At 43.9% G+C, this 20286-nt stretch overlaps 1 protein-coding gene across 3 annotated transcripts in view; it reads left to right on the top strand.

Moving 5' to 3' along the window:
- Positions 1-20286, top strand: part of ptprsa (protein tyrosine phosphatase receptor type Sa) — a 190901-nt gene that overhangs the window by 30199 nt on the left and 140416 nt on the right. For 2 of the 3 annotated variants that reach the window (XM_076153085.1, XM_076153087.1), the window contains exon 1: positions 16249-16649. The gene's annotated coding sequence lies outside the window, so the exon portion shown is untranslated. Of the gene's footprint in view, positions 1-5791; positions 5903-16248; positions 16650-20286 lie in introns of those variants that run through there. The other variant, XM_076153086.1, reaches the window with a different exon arrangement.

Genomic DNA, 20286 nt, shown 5'->3' on the forward strand with positions numbered 1-20286 from the left:
TTAATCCACTGTGTCCAGTACGCCCCCCCCCCCCCCCCCCCACACACACACACACACACACACACACACACAGACCTGATTTCGGGAACACAGCTGTGAACACCTCGGCGGCTCTCCAACCCAGTGTCACTGATGTTCCAATCGAAGGACATGGAGGAGGATTTACTCTCCCTCCCTGTTAAACCCTCATACCTTCACAAGAGAACACGGGCTCTATATTATCATGCCCATCATATCATGAGCCATTAACATGAGGGCCTACAATAACATTATTTATGGAGGCGTTAATATTAATATCGACCGGTGCGCTGTCAGACAGGCTGATTTACTGAGCGCCGGAGTGCCGGGGCCATGTAGAGGTGGCAGGTGGACTAATTGAATATCAGTCACCATGCACGTCACGCCTTCAGACACACACACACACACACACACACACACAAACACACACAAGAAAGAAGAAGTAGACTCACACAAATAACAGAACTCTAACACTAACAAATTGTGTGTGTGTGTCTGTGTACATGGTTGGTGACAGTTCAGAGGCTTTTGTTAGTTATTGTTGCCTGGTATTAAGTATGATTGGGGCTCTGCTGAGAGCCTGTTAATGTAATGGGGGCCGTCGCACTTATCTTTACAAAACAGACCCCCTCTAATGAAACTTTAGTTAGAGCGGCTCAGAGTTTCAGCTGGAGAATAATTAGGTTGCCGGACAAAAGCTGGAGAGGAGCTCAGACTCGACTTGTGCGTGTGTGTGTGTGTGTGTGTGTCTGTGTGTGTGACTCTTGTTAAGTTCAGTGAAATTGAAGCAGCTGGTCACGACGTAGTTTATAGAACACACAGGACATGCTAGATAAAGCCGGGAGCTCATTTTGTGAAAATTGCTTGTTATGTGTTATGGGTGGATACTGACCTTGACTGGCGCACAGGTCGAAGCTCCACTCTTGGCACAATTCTACACAATTGACATGTTCAGACCTGCTCAGAACATCACACACAGATTTAACACCAGCCAACAAGCTGCACTGAGCAACACCCAGAATGTTACAATCGCTCAATGCTTAGAATAACTGCATGTTATAAAAGTACACTAGGTCAAAGCTTAACCGCTTAAACCAGAGGGCAAATGCTACTTTTATTCTGTGCTTATATTTTTACATTTTACGCATAATTTAACCTTTTGTTCCAGGAATAAATCTGGAATTTCATTTTTGTGCAAATCCGAGCTTTATTCCTAAAGTTACAGTCGTTTTTAGCCGCCTTGTCCAGAGATGACAAAGCTGCTACAACATGTATCTTAGCAGCCACTTCCCAACATAATAAGTCATTATTAATTAAGTAAATAAGAAATTAGGAGACTGTGATGTCGCTCGGTGGGAAGAGTTGCCTAATTACTCGCTCGTTGGTTGATTCTATTCCCTGTGAAGCCGACAGTGCAAAATAAAGGAGGGGTGTAAACGTTTTGACATTTGGTCATTTTGCAGTAGTTTGTGGGTCAGAACGCTGCCTGGAGTCGTTTGGAACACGTATGAATGACAAAAGGAGGTTGTTGTGGAAAGAATGACAGATTATTTTAGTTTCCGATCCCAAAGGTCCTCTCGCCGGCACCTCCGCTTAAATGGCAGATTCTTCTTTGCCACATTTACATTTTGAGCGTTTAATTGAAGCAACGCTCCGGCTTACAGTGATTGATCAGGTTGAAACTTGCTCAAGGACACTTAGGGTTTATTTTCTTTCCCATGTTTTGTCTCAGATGCATTAACTGAATGATGTCATCTGATGTGTGGAGTTGCTTGTTTACTTGGATTTCCTTGTGGATTTCTGTAGGTGGGTTGTAATGTTGCTTCATCTTTGCACCACAGAGGCTTCATCCTTAATAATCCCCCCCAAAAAACAATAACAAACCTTTTCTTCACGTTATGAGTCTGACTTCATCTGTATGTGGTCTGACTTTGGTTCTAATACCAAAGTCACTCCTTGCGTTGCCTTAGCTGGATATCAAAACTGGGTTCTGAATGCTTGAAAGCGTAGATTGAGGCTTTGACGATGTAAACCTACTGTCACATAAACATGTTGATCATCTGTGAATTGCTTGCGGTTAATTCATCTTGAACTGCATTAGAGGCAGTGCACTCTGTGCACAGTTCGGGTCAGGCAGCTCGGGTTCCCGTCGGCGATGGAGAGAGAGAATTTCTGTGTGATGTGATTGAAATTGAAATTAATTTCATATAGAGCTCAACAATGGGCCTCTGCGTCGCTTTACAGCAAATGACTTCTGTTTCTCCTAATTGCTTTCGCTTAGTTGCTCATGGAATTCTTGGCTGGTGTTTGTGAGCAGGTGGATCCTTGGCAGCTAATAGCCTGGGAAGAGAGGGAATGTTTTAAGCCGCATCCTATGACACTTTGAACTTATTATTGTTCAAACAGCATGAAAACTGAAAGCTCTTTTCATGTCGTAGCCACGTCCTAAACGAAAACATATTCACTCTGTTGGAGTTGGCATTTGGTGTTAAAGCACAAACTTCTCTAAAAGTCCTATTGGATCAAGCATTTTATATTTGATGCCTGAAAATTCACCTGGAAACTCTCAGCTCAAACTCCAGCTTGTTTTTACCCTTCTGGTTCCCTCCTGACTCCTTCACTCCTCTTCTCTTCTCCTCTCGGCTTGTCACTTCCCCTCTTTTCCTCTCCGCACCTCCTGTCGCCTTTTCCTTTTGACTCATCGCCTCGCCTCCTCCCCTGTGGGCCCCTCCCTCGTCCTCCCCTCTCCTCTCCTCTCCTCTCCTCTCCTCTCCTCTCAGCTTGATTTGTCCTCCTAGTTCCTCCACTCTCCCCTTCTGTCTTCTCTTCTGTCATTTTCCCTGGCTCGTGTTCACCTCCAGTCCCTCCGCCGCTGTCCTCTCCCTCGAATTGTCCCCTTCGCTTCTTCCTCCCCTTCCCCTCCATTTATCTGTTTCTCCCTTGTCATTGTTTCATTTCCCCCTCTCTCAACATGTCCTCCCCCTCTCTCCTCCCTATTTCTCCTCTGACTTCCTCTGACTCCCTCACTCCAACACCTCTCCTTCCTCCCACCATCCTTCTCTGTCTCTTCTGCTCTTCTCTCCTCTCGGTTTGGTTGACGATGAAGTAAATTAACAGCGTTGGGGAAGACATCAGGTGCTACCATGGCAACATTTCTTTCTTTCCAACACAAAGAGAAAGGAAGAGGGAATTGTGGTGAGAATGTGCCCTCATCCCCTTGAATTAGCGTTTTCTCACCTTAAAGTAGAAACTGCTCTGACATCTTTACAAATTCAGGTGGAAGTAAGTCATTTTTCACACTTAACAGGTAACCGACATGTTGTCGTGTGTACAAAGTAGGTTAGTTTGTGATTTTCTCTCCGATTCTAATCTCTCGGAGACCTCACACCTGGCTGTTTTATTCTGAATGTATCCTGTGTGGTCGTGTTGCCTGAGCGAGAGTACACAGGGCCATTTCTGAGCACGCATGTTTTCCTTTCCCAGTTCGCCATTGCGCCATGATGCTCGGCCATCTGTCTCAGCACGGTGACTAAACTCGGTGCCAGTATGTTGCAGGGTCATGAGAAAACAAACCGGAGGAGCTGCTTTCCAAATGACTGGACATAGGATAACATAAACCCTGTTCCAGACCCACCCCCCCCCCCCCCAAAAAAACGAGACAAGGAGTGTTTGGAGTTGCGCTCATACCTGCACGCTATTGTGAGGAAGGCAGATGAGATTACCGCTATCTTAGACAGTGATTTAAGATGAGCTTTCCGTGCCGTTCGGCTAACCCTTCGTTCCGGCTGATTAATGGCGATTCGCCCAGGCCGAGGGAGTGTCTCATGCGACGGAGGAAGCGGTAGTGCAACAGCGTGTGTGCAGTGAATAAATGCTGTACATTAAACAAATTCCCCCGCGCTCTTCTTGGCAGGCGGGCGTGTGGGAGGAGGGGGTACAGCAGGAATGGCCTCGTGTGTTTTTCCTCTCTCTCTTACACGGATGCATGCATGCTCACATACACGGCCATGCTCACATCGACACACATACGATCATTTTACATATTCATTAAACAAATGCAACTTTATACCAAAAAAAACACACTCCACACACACCCACCCACCCGCGCACACACACACACACACACTCACACACACACACACACACACACACACACACACACACACACACACACACACACACACACACACACACACACACACACAAAGACACTATTCCTAGTCTCCCCTGTGCTGCAGTCAGTGTAACAGGGGATCCGTCTGCAGCCAGCCTGTTAGTTGACACTGATTGGCCAGTGAGGGCCGACCTGACCTCAGTGGCCTGTCAGGATAAAGAATCATGTCCACCAGTCATTGAGGTAATAATGCCCTAGAGGATGCTGGGAGATCGTCTACTGTCGGCGTCCAGTGTCGCGAGCAAAACACAGTGGAGGGAGGGGCGAAGTTAATGCAAGTCAGTTTAATATTCGTTATCCATTCTGTTGCCTGCTAAAATTTTGATGAGGGTTTTAATATTGTTGGAAAGGTGTTGTTTGATGCTTGGTTTGATAAACAGTTGAAACTCCCACCAAATGTAATCAGCAAGCTGAAATCTCATTTCGGAGTCTTATCCAGTGGGCGTACATGTGCGGCATGCAACAGAGAGAATTATATTAAATGCTCTGCAAAGGCAAAGATAGATTGATGATCAAGTGTGAACAAATTGTCTAAAAACTGTCCGACTGGGGTTTAGGTTGCTACACAACAACACATCCACAGGCAAAAAAAAAGGCAGCAAGATTAAGATTTTTCTTTTTTTTTCCTCCTAAAGTCAATTTGTCAGGGGTTTTTCAGACCAAACAGTCACATTGGCTGTCTCCAACCACCAGAGGGGGCAGCTGCTGAACGTGATCAATAAGAGCCTTCAAATCCAGTCAAACAATATGAATGATGTCATCTTCTTACCGGTATTCTGTTTACATACTGATTTGGTCTCAGACATTTCACAATAAAGCAATCCATGCAGTGTGTATGTGGGCAGCTCTCCTGCTGAAGCCAGGGTGTTAATATTCTCCCATCATAGCCCCCGAAGATACATTAGGATGATAATATTCATAATTTTGTCTCAATGGAGCATCTGGCCTCAGCGTAATGATGAGCTTCTTTGACCTTTCACTGGAGTTGACCTTCCTCAGGTTCTCAGTGGAGCTCTTTAGTATGGACTCGTGGTCTCCCACAGATCCAGATCCAGACTAACAGTATCGACGGGGTATTGAGTGAGGTAAATATGTTGTCTACGAATGCTCAGGTGCACAATTACATGTAGACAACACAGAAACACACACTGTAGCTTCACCTACGCTTATAACTTATGAATGCAGTTATACAGTCATGCATACAGTTCATGGGCGAATACACAATCCTGCACCCACAGAGCATTTGCACACACCCATACACCCACACACACATCGATCGGAAGATTCTGACCAAGCTCATTAGAGATGCAAAGGAGAAAATGATCAAAAAAGAAAAAAGCAGGCCAGGAGGGATTTCATGCAGATTCTCACTCCAGCACTACCAGGCAATCAGCGGCAAGCCTACTTTTTGCCCGAGAACTGTCGTCCTCTGGTCACAAAGGCCAAGAAGGGAAAAGAGAGAAACTCATCCCAACGTTTCCCAAGCTCCCCCCCCCCCCCCCCCGTTTCGCTACTGGAGGAGGCAGTTCATTTAGTAGTCCCTTTCATTAATGTTTCTCTTTCATTTTCCCTCTTTCTCTCTCTCTCTCTCTGCTTTAGAGGTACGAGTGAGCCAGTAACAAGAAGAAGGAGAAGAAGAAGAAGAAGACGAAGTCCCTGGAGCAGCAGAAGATATGAAGCTAAAGAGGTTTTGAAAACAACTCAGCGGTGGTAAGTGGGCCCCGATTTTTGTACAGTGCACCCGACCTTGCTTTGCAGAAGAGGCCTCACATGTCATGTAATTACAGATTTACACATTATTATTCATCAAGTCTGTCTCACCTCCCTTTCTTCCTTCTCTAATTCCAAATACTCCAAATTTGTGGTTTTATTCCGCAAAATAAACTTAATGTACTAAGTACCTTCTGAATTCACTGACACCAAACTAACACCACTACATGCTGCTAAGTGCATCACAGACAGGATCACTTTAAAAGGTGAAAACATGCTCTCGTTGAAATTCATCATTAACTCATTATTTGGTAACTGTCTGAGCTGTGTGGCATCCTCTTGAGATTAGAAACCCTGTAAAATAACATCCTGGACTTCTGTTAATTGAAATCAAGTCCTGCTTTTTATTCTAATTTAATTTTGATTTCATAAATTTGATTTATTTATTTTTTTCGTAATGTTTTCCATTGAAAACTCTTAGGCTCATATATGGAATGGAAAACTCTTTAAGGTGGTAATTTTCTCTGACCATGAGAAACTAAAGTACCTTTTAAAACACAGTTTTGCCTGACTTGTAGTTTACAGATGAGCTTGGATAACTTTGATGAGTCTCCTCTGAAGGACAGTCATGATGTTGTGTCCTTCAGAGGACAGAATCTCGATGGACTGAAGCTGTTCCCCCTTCACAAATAGGGTTGCTTAGCTTCAGAGAACAAAAGTAATCGTGCATTCAGGCATCAACTCAGTCAGAAAGTCTTCAGGGAGTTGCTCTTAAATGGGTAGTTGAGGTTCCATTTTAGTATCCAGGTTGCTCGTACACATACTGGAGTTTTGCCCTGTTTTATGTGGGTACCTGAAGACAAGTGCAAACCCAAAAACGAACAATAATTTAACATAGATAATGTAATTATGCCCATTAAAATGGTGTGGAAGCTACAAAGGTACTGAAGTACTTCTTCTGGAGCAGAATTTTCAATCAAATGTGGTAGAATTTTGATGCCAAAAAGATCCTGGAACAATATCATAAATGATGTAAGAGAGCAGAAGAGGGAATCATGAATTCTCTCTTCTTTGGCCACGTGCTTCTTCAAGCGCATGTCAGACATCCTCGTGATTCCACTTGATCACTTTGCCTCCACCGCATACCTCACCCTCATTTACATGTCATTATTTGATTATGGGCGGTGTTGGCAGGGCAGCCACCATGCAGAAAAGCATGAACAGATGGATGTCAGAGCAGATGCAGGCCCAGACATCCTCTGTCTATGTGCAGAGAACCGCTGCTCCCCTTTGCCCCGGCACCGGGGGCCACCAGCCACACATCTGTACAGCTGTATTAGGCAAACTGAACTGAGACACCTCAGCAACCTGCTTCATTCGATCGCAGAAACATTGGAGAGACAGCACATCTGGACCAAACAGGACCAAGTTTTAGACCTCAAGCTCATCCCCAAACACTTAACCTTTAACCTTAACCCACATCCGCTATATAAGATGGGGTAAAGGTTCCCACTAAAACTACACCAATCAGCTCCAAATGGCCTGAAACATGCACCTAAACACTTCCTGGATAATGGAGGGAACGTTACACTGCATTTATGAGCGCTATTTAAAGCTGGTATCTGTAATGTTTTTATAGCTCCACTTTGTGGCTTGAACCCACACAAACGGAAAGACACTGGCCATCTCGTCCTGAGTTGTTGTGGTCCAGGCAGGGTTTCGTCTAAAACATATTTTCTGTTTCCGTCCATCAAAGCAAACACAATCCCAGCCCTGCAGAGTCTCTGTGTGAATGAGTAGAAATAACCCTGTAAAATGAAAGTGAAGAGTAAAAACAGTGCATGTTGGGGAGTAAACAACAATATACATTACAGGTCAAAATAGTGTGGTACTTACATGCTACTCGTCCTTATTGCCTGACAATAAAGCCTTATCGCGTGAGCCTAGACGCTGTGGTTGAGTCTCTAGAAATAATGTGAACAGATGATTGTGTTGCTGAATGTTATCATTGATAACAGCCCGTCCTGCAGCAGGAGAACCATATCTCTGAGAGCTGTGATGGGTCACCGTCTATTGTTGAGATGCCTCAGGTCTTTAACCAGAAAGGTTATGGAGCCACTCTGTCAAGCTGCCTGCCAAAGCTCCATAGTTGTGGATTTTTGGGCTCTTGATAAGATTGCCACTACTTGAAGAAGAAAAGATCAACATTTACTCTGAGTAAATGACGTGCTGTCATCAGCATAATGATCCACAACATTTCTTGATGAATCTGCCACCATGAGTCAATTTCTGACATAATGACAGCATTGTGATGGATGTTACAGACTATGGTGTTTGATGTTTGGCCCTGACGGACAGTCTGGGTCGAAGCATGGCAATTTTGTTGTTTTGTAGGGGGCACTGGACTAAGACTTTGTGGCAATTTTAGGTAGAAATGATTCACATAGTGCTATTATTTACTATGGGGCTGTGCCAAGCTTTTGTACCTTCCGGCATACAGCCACAATTATGGGAGAAGGGAATTGAAATTCATACAGATGTTTGAATGAATGTCTGTTATAACACTCATTTAACGCTAAATGCAAGCGTGCTCAATTGCTTAATTCTGTGGGCCACTTGGTAATTTGCATTAGTTCTACTAAATAATCCCCCTTGTCTTCTCTTAATTCATGTTTAAATTTATGCAAAGAGCATTAGGTTTTTCACTTAAATGGTGGCACACCACTTTGAAAATAAAATCTGTTTTCATCAACTGTGTTTTTTTCACTTTAGCATTTGTGTTGTATTTCGTCTTGGCGTTAACCTGGTGCAGGACCTCAGTTATGCCGTTGATTCAGGTGCTGCTATCTCCTGGGTTGGGGAGGGGCAGGTTTTTGGCCAAATCCCATAGGCCTTCCCACCTGAATGAACAGGCAACAGCTACCATTGGCTGAGATTTAAAGTGTGTTTCCGAGGGAAAAGACTGCAGTTCCCCTCAAGTGGCTCCTAGGATGTTAGCCATACAATTAAACAAAGCCCTATTAATCTTTACGGCGAGCGTCAAGAGGAACCTCGTTCTAGCACTGCAGTGTTATCCGTAGCGTGACACTGGGTGTGTGACAGGCTGGTTAATGTGGCCTGCAAGCTGCCACCACTCTCATCACATGCTAATATGCTCCCTTTACACTACAGCCCCTAATATACATCATAAAGAGGAAGGAGCAAATACAGCAATGAATTACCATCTGCAATTACTATACATGCTCCAGTTATTTGTGGCTGCATTCCAATAAATGTAAATTGACCTCAAGTTTGGAGGCAATGAATATCATTATACTCGCACATGTAATTTCATGGTATTTGGGAATCAGATGTGTTTTTTTTCTTATTACACTTTCCTCAGTGTGATTGGAAGGGCTATGTGTTGTATTGCATTTTAGAGATCCACTTTCGTGTAGGTAATATTTGGACATCAAACGGCTTTCTCATTTGCTTTGCTGTGCATCTATTACCCCAAACAAGGAGGTTTTGTTTTCAACTGTGTTTGTCTGAGTTAAGTAAAGGGGGATTTGAGAGAAACTTAGAGGGCAGGTTGGGCAATTTGAACAGGTGTGGCTACAGTATATCTAATGGTCATAGTCTAATCAATAACCTGTTAAATGTCATCATTGAGAGACAGAATCACTATTGGATAACTGCCCAGCCTTGGTGGAGGTGTGCCCTCTCTGTTACGACCTATTCCACCCAGCTTCAACTCCTCTTCCCATGGAATTTCATCCGGCCCTAGAAGGCTTCGGACGATCCCAGATGCTTTGAATCTTGGCCACTTGACACCCGTTTGCACAACCGTCCCTCCAAACTTTAGGGGAAATAAACACCATGATCTGTCATACTGAAAAGGATGATATTTTTGGGATGTGGTGAAGAGATGCTATCTTGAGTGTACTAATGCACTGTTGCCCCGGGCCTTACAGTCTAATCCAGAGGAGTGAGAGTGAATGGGGCCGTGGCTCGAGCTTGCCACACTTACTTAGGTTCTGGTTGAGAGCACAGTGCTGTGTGGGCGAATCTATTCTGTCCTGGGTAGGGCATAGCATAAACACTGCCCGGAGAACACAGGCAGCCAAGCGGACAAGAGCAAGGCTACAAGGATGGTTGCCTTTAATTTCCTTTCCACTGACTCCCCTCGACAGTTCAGGGCCTGGCAGTGAGACAGAGGAAAAGACAAAAGCCAGTGTGTATGTGTGTGGAAATTACCTGTAATTGCTATCTTTACCCTGGAGCTTCATCCAAATATGTACTGCTATGTCTGTCTATCCTCCCTCCTCCTCCTCTCTCTCTCTCTCTCTCTCTCTCTCTCATATGTACACACACACACGCTCACTCTTTCATGGCGAATCTGCCCTGATCCAGTCAGTCGAAGGACATGAAGCAATCACTCGCTCGCTCACTCTCTCCCTGTCTTCAAGTGATCTGTGTTTGCTCCATGGCACTCTGGCGCTCTGACCTGCTGACCTTACGTGTAAACAGAGCGCTGCCGCTCCCCCCCTCTGTCTAATACCCTACCACCACCCATGCTCCCCCAGCCTCCACTACCAAATAAGGAAGACACCACCACAGCGAGCCAGCAAGTCGGTCAGCCAACCCACTGAGGAGGCCATCAGTGAGCCAGCAAGCCGGCAGAGAGGTTGGTAGAAAACCACCTCTGGCATCACTCACCATCTTGGCCTCGTTGGCCTCACCCACCTCTCCGCGATGTGGGAATGCACATGCATGCCCACACTCACACTATGTGTATACACACTTGCTAAAAGGCTTGCACACAGGCCATGTACAATCTGATACATTTACAGGCCAACTAATGGATTTGGACACTTCATGTTATGGGTTTCTGCATTGAATAAACTCATACAGAGCGCATTATAAACTTAGCTGTTTACGCAAATCATACAAATTAACCGGAAAGAGGTTATTAATCATGCATAAAAATGGATTTACTTGTTGCAGTACCAGACAGTAAAATTATTTCTCATTGACTAAAAAATGTATAAGAATTCGATATTCACCCAAAATGCATTGCTGACATTATCCAGGCAAAATAACTTCAAACACAGAATTATTGAATTATTTAAAGGTTTCCAGTTCTTTGAAGAAGAGAGGTGACCCCCCCCCCCCTTCCGCCATCCAACACATTCAAATTCTGGCATGCATTAATGCCTTTACATGATGCTTCACACATACATTATGTAAGAAAATGGCACAAATCAAAATTCACAGCAGGCGCTTTACATACAGTAGCTGCGGTCACGGACAAGGTTCAATGTTAGATATTGACGTGACCATTTGATATACAGTGTTCGATAAAAGGCAGATAACTGTACATATATAACACATCACTGGAGATCATATCGTAACATTAGAAGTTTACAACATTCACAATCAAACTAACAGCGCAGTGAGTCTAGTAAAGTCAACTTGGAGAGTAGAAATACCGAGCAAGCAGCAGTTGGCAGCAGTATAAAGCATTTGTCATTTTAACAGGATTCACAGGACGCAGTTTAACACAGCGATGCAGAACGTCCCCTCTCCATCGCCGTCTCCCTGTCGCTGATAGTCTTTGGTTTATTTAGCTGCACTTCTTCACCTTCCTCCAAATGTCAGCCGAGTTCAACAGAGCTGGAAGGAAAACACTCTGAGAAAGAAAAATGTATTCAGAGCAAGTTAAAAGAAATGCAAGGGGGAGTGAAGGCGGGAGAAAGGGGAGTAAGTGAATCAAAAAAGCCCAAAAATAAACTGTAAGTTTACTGGAGCTGCTGCAATACATGAACATATTTTAGTACTTAGGTCTCACATAGATCGAGCTGATGTGTTTTCCATTTATGCCATAATTGTCAGCTCCAGATTTGAATTGTGCTGTCATGTTGTGACAGATTCAAGAACTGGCTTGTATCTTTATTGATGCCTTCACATCAATGTCATACTCACAGCCCATGTATGTTCATGTGTTGGAAACGATGTCAGCCTCTCTCAATTCTGCGTGTGAAGTCTTCCGCTCTAGCTCAAATACAACAGAATCAGAGCCAAAATCCACATTCCTCAATTCCTACAACTTCTGTCAACAAACACACGCTGGACGAAAGCCACCTGATTTGGCTAAATGGAGGCTCAGTTAGCTTCAGTTAGCTTACAGCGGTATCGCCAGTACTGAGAACAGGAAGGATTACAGCATTATATCTTGTAATGTACATATGGGTAAAAAGGTATTACATCTAGGGCAGCTTTACGTGCACAAACATGGGGTTTTGCTCACGTTGCTGTCAACTTCAAAGACGCACAGGGTTGAGCTTAGCGTCAATGACAACAACAAAACAGATCACCACTTTAACAAATTACTGCTGCAGAAATGACTTCAATTCAATTAGAACCAGCACTTCAAGTCGGTAGTACAGGTTTTCTAAATACTGTTACTGTAAACACAAAAGGCCAAATAAAAATGTAACTTTTCCATGCATACCTGAAGCATCATAGCATTTAAAATGTCCATTATACTCAATAATTTATTTTTGTAGACACCTAAATCGCCAAGAATTCAAATATTTAAGATGTTTTCCTCTACTAGCAGTATAGAAAAGGTATTGCGAGTATTGAGAACATCATGTAAACATACTGAGAGTGGATCCCTCTCCTGCTGCTCACCTCTCATGAAATACTTATGTTTATATAAATATATATGTGTGTACAAGTATGTTAATGGTAAAACATATCCTATGTAGCACAGCATCTCAGGTGTGGTACAATTCTTGAAACTACAAAGAGAATTGACAGGTTTATTCTTTATCAGCAGTGCATAGTTCACTGCATTCCCATATCCGTCCCTCCCAGTGTGTTTTCAAACTCCTGTCTGTTGCGGCGCTTGCTTGTGTATCAAGGTAATGAATTCATAATCTCTTTCAAGCTCTTTGTAGATCTCTATCGCAGTGGGGAGATAAGGGAGAGCATCGTTGCACTCTAATAGCCGTCAGTCTGTCTCTCTTCCTGCTCGCCGTGCGTGTGCTGTGTGTGTGTGTGTGTGTGTGTGTGTGTGTGTGTGTCGTACGTGTGTGTGATAAGGAAACCACCCAATCACCGCAAACCCCAGTGCTCTATCCTCCATTTCATCTCCCAGGGAGGGAAAAAAAACAATCCCAGCCACAGAAGCTAGTTGTTTATCAGCTAATTCTTGAAGCTACACACCCACTGAATAATTGCACAGACACCTCTCAGGAAGAAGAGGATAGATTTGGGTGATAAACACTGAGCCTTGGTCCTGGGAGGGGGTCTACTCGGCCTTGAAGTAGCAGCGTTTTAAACAAGTGTTTCCTCCCAACTTTCTCCTTTTCTTTCAGCCTTTTCCCACCAAAACGGCACATATTCGTTTTCAACCAGCTGACAAACACTCAATCACAGGGAGAGTAAATATCCGAGAGGGAGAAGCCGACTCAGAGTAACTAAACTTGCGTTGGGAGGGGGTAGAGGGCGGCTCTTGAGGGCCGCCGACTTGCCGCGTGCTGGTGTTTTTAATTGCATTTTCGCCCGGGTGATGAAATGTCCTCCATTTGAGCACGAGCTGGCAGTAAGTGGGCTGTCGCCTCTGGGGACAGGGTGAGCGATGGCCCACCACTATCGGAGGTGATTGTGCCTCAACCCCTTGGGGTGACATAGATGAACAGAGGGGAGCAGCGAGACAATAAGGGACACGGCGTCTTTCATTTCCAGCGCGCTCACGTGGAGTTTCAACTGGAAACTTAAGCCTGCATGTAAACTCTGGACAAGAAAAACTCAAAGACATGTCACTAATTTTTCTACTCCTCCTTCTGTGGTGACATATAATCTAAATTATGCTTAAATCATACAGTATATACTAACAAAATATCAGAGCTTTTTGAATATATAAGGTGTAGGATCTGGACCTTGCTTTAGTTGTATACAAGTAAATCCGTGTTATGTCGTTGTTATAGTTCTTTGCTTATATCGTAGCTTATACCTCCAGTATCCACATTTTCCATATTAAGTTCATGTTGATTAAGTTTTTTGACAACAGAGCCTTTAAAATCAGTTGAACAAATACGTTATTGGACATGTAGATGCACTTTTGTATATCCACCCGTCCATTTTCCACCACTTAACTCCTACTGGGGGATCTCAATATCTTCCCGGGCCAGATGGCATGTCTATATAGTTTTATAAATAAGGATTCATCTCCTCTGAAAGAGCTTGCTGCTATATAATATCGTTTGCGGGCAAGAGTGATGAGCAAACACGGCGGCAATCATTGTATTTGCTTTGAAGCATACGTGACAGAAGGAGGTGAGAAGTTTCAACAAGGTTCATCAAGCGATTGGCACATCTTCACGCCGTACACGCCGTTACAGGATTCGCTAACAAGACGATAGCGATTAACTGCTCCCCCTCCAGCAGTCGGCACATCTTCCGCCTCCTGAATTTACATGGCATTTATGAACCTTCACAAGCAACGGGAAAAAAACAAAAAGTGGAGATTGAGAGGGAGAGGGAGAGCAAGATAAGAGAGCTCCCAGTGTGGAGAAGTCTCATTATTCCGTTATGGATTGCACATGTCAGGCGGTAAGTGCTCTTTTTATCCTTCCAAAGCACTAGCCTCAGCCGCTGAGCGCATTTCCCTACTCGAGTGAAATTTACCATGTTAAGGCTCACGCCACCAGGGGAATGGCGGTGAGAGCTCTGTGTTGCCGCTAAGATTTACCGGCCTGATTAAATAAGAGGCTGTGGTGCAAATAAGAGGCCAAAGGAGAAATCTACGTAACGTAAACACATGTTTTTTACTCAACAGTTAAATTGATTGGATCCCCTCACACCCTCCCCTCTACACGTCTCTACGGCGTGTTACATGGCACACTGGGTTTTAAACAAAGAGTAGAGAGAGGGCAGTGGAGGATTGCTTGTGGTGCAGGATGGCTCTCTGCCAGCACAGAGCAAAGATGTGTCTTTTTTTAAAGAGCGTGTTCCCATTTATTACTGCCTGCATACCTTGAAAAGTTCACACAAAATAAATGGCTATTCTCTCTGCAGCTGGGCATGAGGGTCCTTTCATTTGCTGCTCTGCGCCTCACAGAATGTGCCTCCCTCCCAAAGACTGTCTAGCAGCAAGGTACTTTGACATGGCCAGAAAACTGTCTTCTTCGGCTGAACACTCCTGGCAAGAATGGGGAAACGGTTAGTTTTTTTTCTATTCAAATGCCAAAATGGCTGTTCAAACCCCCAAAGTAAGTTTCCCCAGCCAGGGTGGATTTCAAGAAAGGTACAACTTCTAAACAAAAGCTGGCAACCTACGAAAAGGACTTTGTCAGCTTGCTTGGTTGTTGGAGGTAGTTTTCTGAGTTTAAGTGATTGATGTGAGTGCTGTCTGTGTTCCAACTCCCCTGGATACCAGCTGTTACTCTTCAAATTCAAATTCTACCAATCAGAGTTGGTAGTTCATCTCAGCATGAAAGGGATTGGAAGAACAGCAAAGGGAAACTTACCCAGTGTAGCCATTTTGGCATCTTAGCAACAAGCAGCGCAAGACTTTGCTTTGTTCAAATTTTCTCCTACATAAGTCATACTTCATCATTTTTGTCACTTAAATTAAAAAAAAGTGATGACAATTGTGAGTGATTTAAAAAGTGCACAAGGGCAACAAGACATGTGATTTAAAGAGAAAAGTATTATTCAAAGTAGGAATTTTTAGGTTTGTCTGCAGTACTTAAGATCAGCAGGTAAGATCACACAAATGAATGGCTGAATTACAAATTTATTTTTAAAGTATGAAGTACTGTATATTTAAATAGCACTGGGAAAAAATGTATTACTACTGCACAGGCTTAGCGGATAGAGATTCCTAAATTCAGTTTTGTCTAAAAAATCAGACAAAAGAAAAAAATGAATTCAGTTGTCATTTCAAGATCCTTTTTAGTTTTTAAGAGGTTGTGATTATTCCTGTTATTATTATTATTATTATTATTATTATTATTACATCCTCGTTCTGTTCTTTGTCCTCTCTTTCTATCATCGTGATTTGTAAAATAAAAGAACAGCCCCAGTAACTCACATGGCGTTAGAGGCTCCGGTGTTGTTATGATTTTCAACCGAAAGCGCTTGAACGCACCGACAAGTAGCGAGATTTACGATATTTCCAAAGTCTGGAGACCGAGTTTATGAGGCGTCCTTGAATGCAGCACACAGCTCCGTATTTTTTCCCTGTGAGGGGAGGGAGAACGGGGGGCGGGGAGGAGGAGGAGGAGGAGGAGGGAGAACGGGAGGGGGGGTGTATTTGACTCCTGTCTCCCCACCCCCAGTCCGTATGAGGTGAATTTGGGAAGAAAGGAACCCAAACCTGGGACGTAGAGATAACGAGAAACACCAATAAAAAGAGATCGAGGCGACATTTGGAGATCCGCGCACCGCGCTGAGGCGCACGGATGAATCCATTTCTCCCACACTGAGGAGGAAATTCTGCCTCGGAGCGACTCGATCGGGAGAAAAAAAGGGGGAATACAAACACAAGGGGGAATAGAGGAGTTTCTCCACTCTCTCTCTCCCTGCGTTGATAAGTGACTGCTTCGCCGCACAACGCATTGGAATATAGCGTTTTCCCCGCTGATGGAGATGCAAAAGAAGTGTTTTTGTGAGGGAATACAACCACTGAGCCATGGAGAGTGCGGAGTTTAAAATGTGCCCCCCGTAGGAGGAACGAGTTACACGCCAAATTCAAGTAAGTGCTCGCAGGTTTCCACGCCTTTTTCTTCTTTTAAAACATTCAACACGGGCAAAGTTATTCAAATGTAAACTAACTGTGTGTGGAGGAAAGATGAGAAGTTCACCTTTGCCCAAAACGCGAACCGTTACTTTGATTCAACGGGTGTCTTGTTGCTCTGGACAAAAGGGGGAGACAACAAAACTTCAAAGTGTGTTTGATTTGTCTTAGAGGTGTTGTTTGTTTTTGTTTACATCAGCTTTCATCATCGTACTTGTGTGAGTTTGATGTGTTTTTACGCAGAGGCGCCCAAACTCAACTCTGCCTCTGATCTCCCATTCTAACCCAGTAAGAAGCACCAGAACCCCCCCAATGGAGCGAGGTTCTGCCCCGTAATGACCATGTGGCCGCTGTAACCTTCTCTTTTTATATGATTGATGAACGCTAATGTTTAATTTTAGACTAGAACCGGTAGTTAAAAATAGGACAAATGATTATACCCATGAAAATAAGGCAGATAGTGTTTCTATAAGTCCTCAAACGCATCAGTAGTAGGGGTTTCATAGTTGTGTATGGAGATCTGGGGTATCTACAAATATCACCTTGGAAAAAAATGTCTCATAGAAGTTATTTTTGCGGTCTATAATCTTTCTTTTTGTGTATTACTCCTGTTTCTTGAGGCCAATCCTACAAGTCTTATGAAGCCACTTTTGTCTGTGTTGGAAAGTTTGGATAACAGTCGGCTCCAGGCTACCAGGAGTTTGGACTTATCTATTTATTTTCCCTACAAGAAACTCAGGGGGCCATATGTAAGTCAAGTGAGTCCAATTTCAATTGCGGCGGATCTTAATGTTGCCGGAGCATTTAAGGCTAAACTTACCAGGGGCAAAATACCCCCAGCAGAACCCCCACCCAACCCCAGCAGCACCCAACCCCACCCCACCCCACCCCAGCACCTGGAAGCTAAAAAAGGATTAGTAATGCGTTTCACTTACTACGGTTGCTGAACAGAGGGGGTTTGAAGCCAAACACTGTTGGTTTTGTCTTGAGCATTAATATAAAGATAACAGGGCAATCTGGTGAAATTAAGGGAGCTTGGGGGTCATAGGTCAGGGTCATTCGGTGCCATGGAGCCACAGCAGATGCATACTGGCTCGGGGCTTTAACCAGTGGGGTCATAGTATTATATTCCATTAACGGCGAAAGGAATTCAGTTTTTTACCAAATGCCATGCAAATGTTTCAATTTGGTGTTCGTTTGTTGTTGTTTTTCCTCCTTTTCCCTCTCTGGCCCATCAGTCTTGCATTACAGCGTTCAATCAGCCTGCTCGCTTGTATAAATAAACCCATTTGTCTTATGATGAGAGCCACATGTTGATTGTCAGCAGCAAGAAGGAGCCTTGTCCTTCAGAGTAATTGGACAACACATATACCAAGAGGCTGGCGAGTCAAGTGTGTTCTCTGGATCCTAATTTGGCTTTAATTGAACAATTTATCACCCCTGATCACTGTCAAATAACTGAGCGAGAAAAGGGGAAAAGGCAAGAAAACGCTCCGGATTAGCTGCCAGGCACAGCCGGCTGAGCGTGACCGGCGTGTCTGTCAAAGCGGCGTCGGCAAGGTGCTGTTTGATTCCATTGCATTCATTTATTTGTCGTCTGTTGGAAGTCGAGGGGTCTTGCATTTGTGAGTGGAGAGCTCGTAAGCAGCGGCAAAGAATGCCAGACCGGGCAGAGGGAATAATACATCCCACGAAAAGTTCTTTTATTGGGCAAAACTTTAGATTTCTCCCCAGAGCTCCTTTCTGTACACTTGAAAAAAAAAGCTAATTGAATTGTGCCCCGGATATGATGTGTTTTTTCCCCCCCTCTCTCCCCGAGTACAGAGGGCTTGAAGAAGTCTGCTCCTCTGGGTTTTGAAATTCATTTCCTTTGCAATTATTAGTTTCTGAGCTGTTTTCTTTCATTTCTCCCCCCTCATCAGAAGGACGTTTTCTCTCCATTTTGACAGGATCAAAAGCGAGACAGGGAGAGAGAGAGAGAGAGAGAGAGAGAGGGAGAGAGAGAAGGGGGGGAATTTTAGATCGCTGCAGGCCTGACAGATATACTGGAAGCTTTTCAAAGGGATGTACTGAGGTGTTAAGGAGGGAGTTTAGGCCCTACAAGTTGTCATTTTCCCCAACTTTTGTTTTGCTCTTGCACAGCTTTGAGGCTTTTAACATCAAGTGGGTACAACAAACTTACGGCTGTTTGTTGGAAACTGATTTTTCATGGAGACTTTCAAGCCGTTGCAGTGAAGTTGAAAGACTCTCTTGCGCATTTTAGGCCTTTTTTTCTTCACAGCTTATATTAAAATATGATTCCTGTATCCAGACACCTTATTTGGATAATATTTGGATTCTACCTGTAGTATGATTGGACCTAGTACGACATCATCCTTCCACTTCAGCCTTGTTGATGGCCTTCATTCATGTTTTAAAGCCTAACAACATTTTGTGCCGTCTCTGTTCTAGCTGCAGGTCCCCATTTACAGCAAGTCTATTCAAAATAACTTTATTAAACAGATCTAGCAGGGTAATGTTTTCTACTTGTGGTCTGGATCTTATCTCACAAATGTATCCCAGCTGTACCGATGGCATTTGCCTGCCTCAGGCTTGTTGTGACTAAGATCCAATGCGATGGTGAAAAGGGGCATAAAGGAGAGGCCCTGCAGACTATTGTAACATGTTGAACTCACTCTGAAAATGCAGTGGAATTGACATGTATTGTGTGCAAATTATCATTAATTAAGAGCCGAAAATTGATCAAATACCTCTTGGAACACACGTCTTCATTTGCTTTTACACACTCTGTCCTTCTGTTTAATCCATCTAATATTCCACTTGATGGGAGACTAAAACAATAATCACAGAGTGTTTTCTGAGAAGCTTTTAGGCCTGTAATTTTGTTGCAATTCACTTCCTTACCACCCAGTGCCCTGTTGATTTCATTCAAAGCCAAATTAGGAGCATTTTCGCGGCATCAAGCGCTTTGCAATTAGTCACATCGCACTCGACGCAACGACACAGTTAATAACAGCTGCTCTGAAGAGTGCGTTATCGCGGGGAAAGAAGCGAGAAATGTGTGCCGTGCAGAGGTGCTGTTACACTCGCAGCTAATTGTGTTTATTCATTTTAATTTTCTCCCGAGTGCTAAATCAGGGCCCTTCCAGCGACACTAGGTGCAATTAGTGTGTCTGTGAAAACAAGAGGCAGTTTGTCTCGGAAAGTGTCCTCCTCCTCACCTCTTTAAAAAGCTGGATTAGCCTTTCTTTGTCATTGGCGTTTCTTTTCCCGCTGCAGACAGGCTGCCGGAATACCAAGTCACCCCTTTTACCTGCACGCTACCCACTGATTTCCTTGTCTCGAAATGTGATTAAGGCATAAATGCGAGGAAGCCATTTATTGGTACGGAGTATGAGGAGAGTCGCCAAGGTGACGGTATGCATGCGGCGGGTGTGGCTTGAATCGATTTACAGTCGCATAATAATGGCGATTTCATTCACATAACGCCGTTCGCAAGCGGCTTCATTGCAGTTGCCGTGAACACCTGAATGATAAGAGAAATATACAACCACCTGTTTAATGCTTTATGTTGAAGTTGGGACAGCTCGGTCTG

This window comes from Genypterus blacodes, unplaced genomic scaffold, assembly GCF_046128005.1.
Source record: "Genypterus blacodes isolate CSIRO-AG114 ecotype Tasmania unplaced genomic scaffold, CSIRO-AGI_Gbla_v1 ptg000058l_1, whole genome shotgun sequence".
Lineage (NCBI taxonomy): Eukaryota > Metazoa > Chordata > Actinopteri > Ophidiiformes > Ophidiidae > Genypterus > Genypterus blacodes.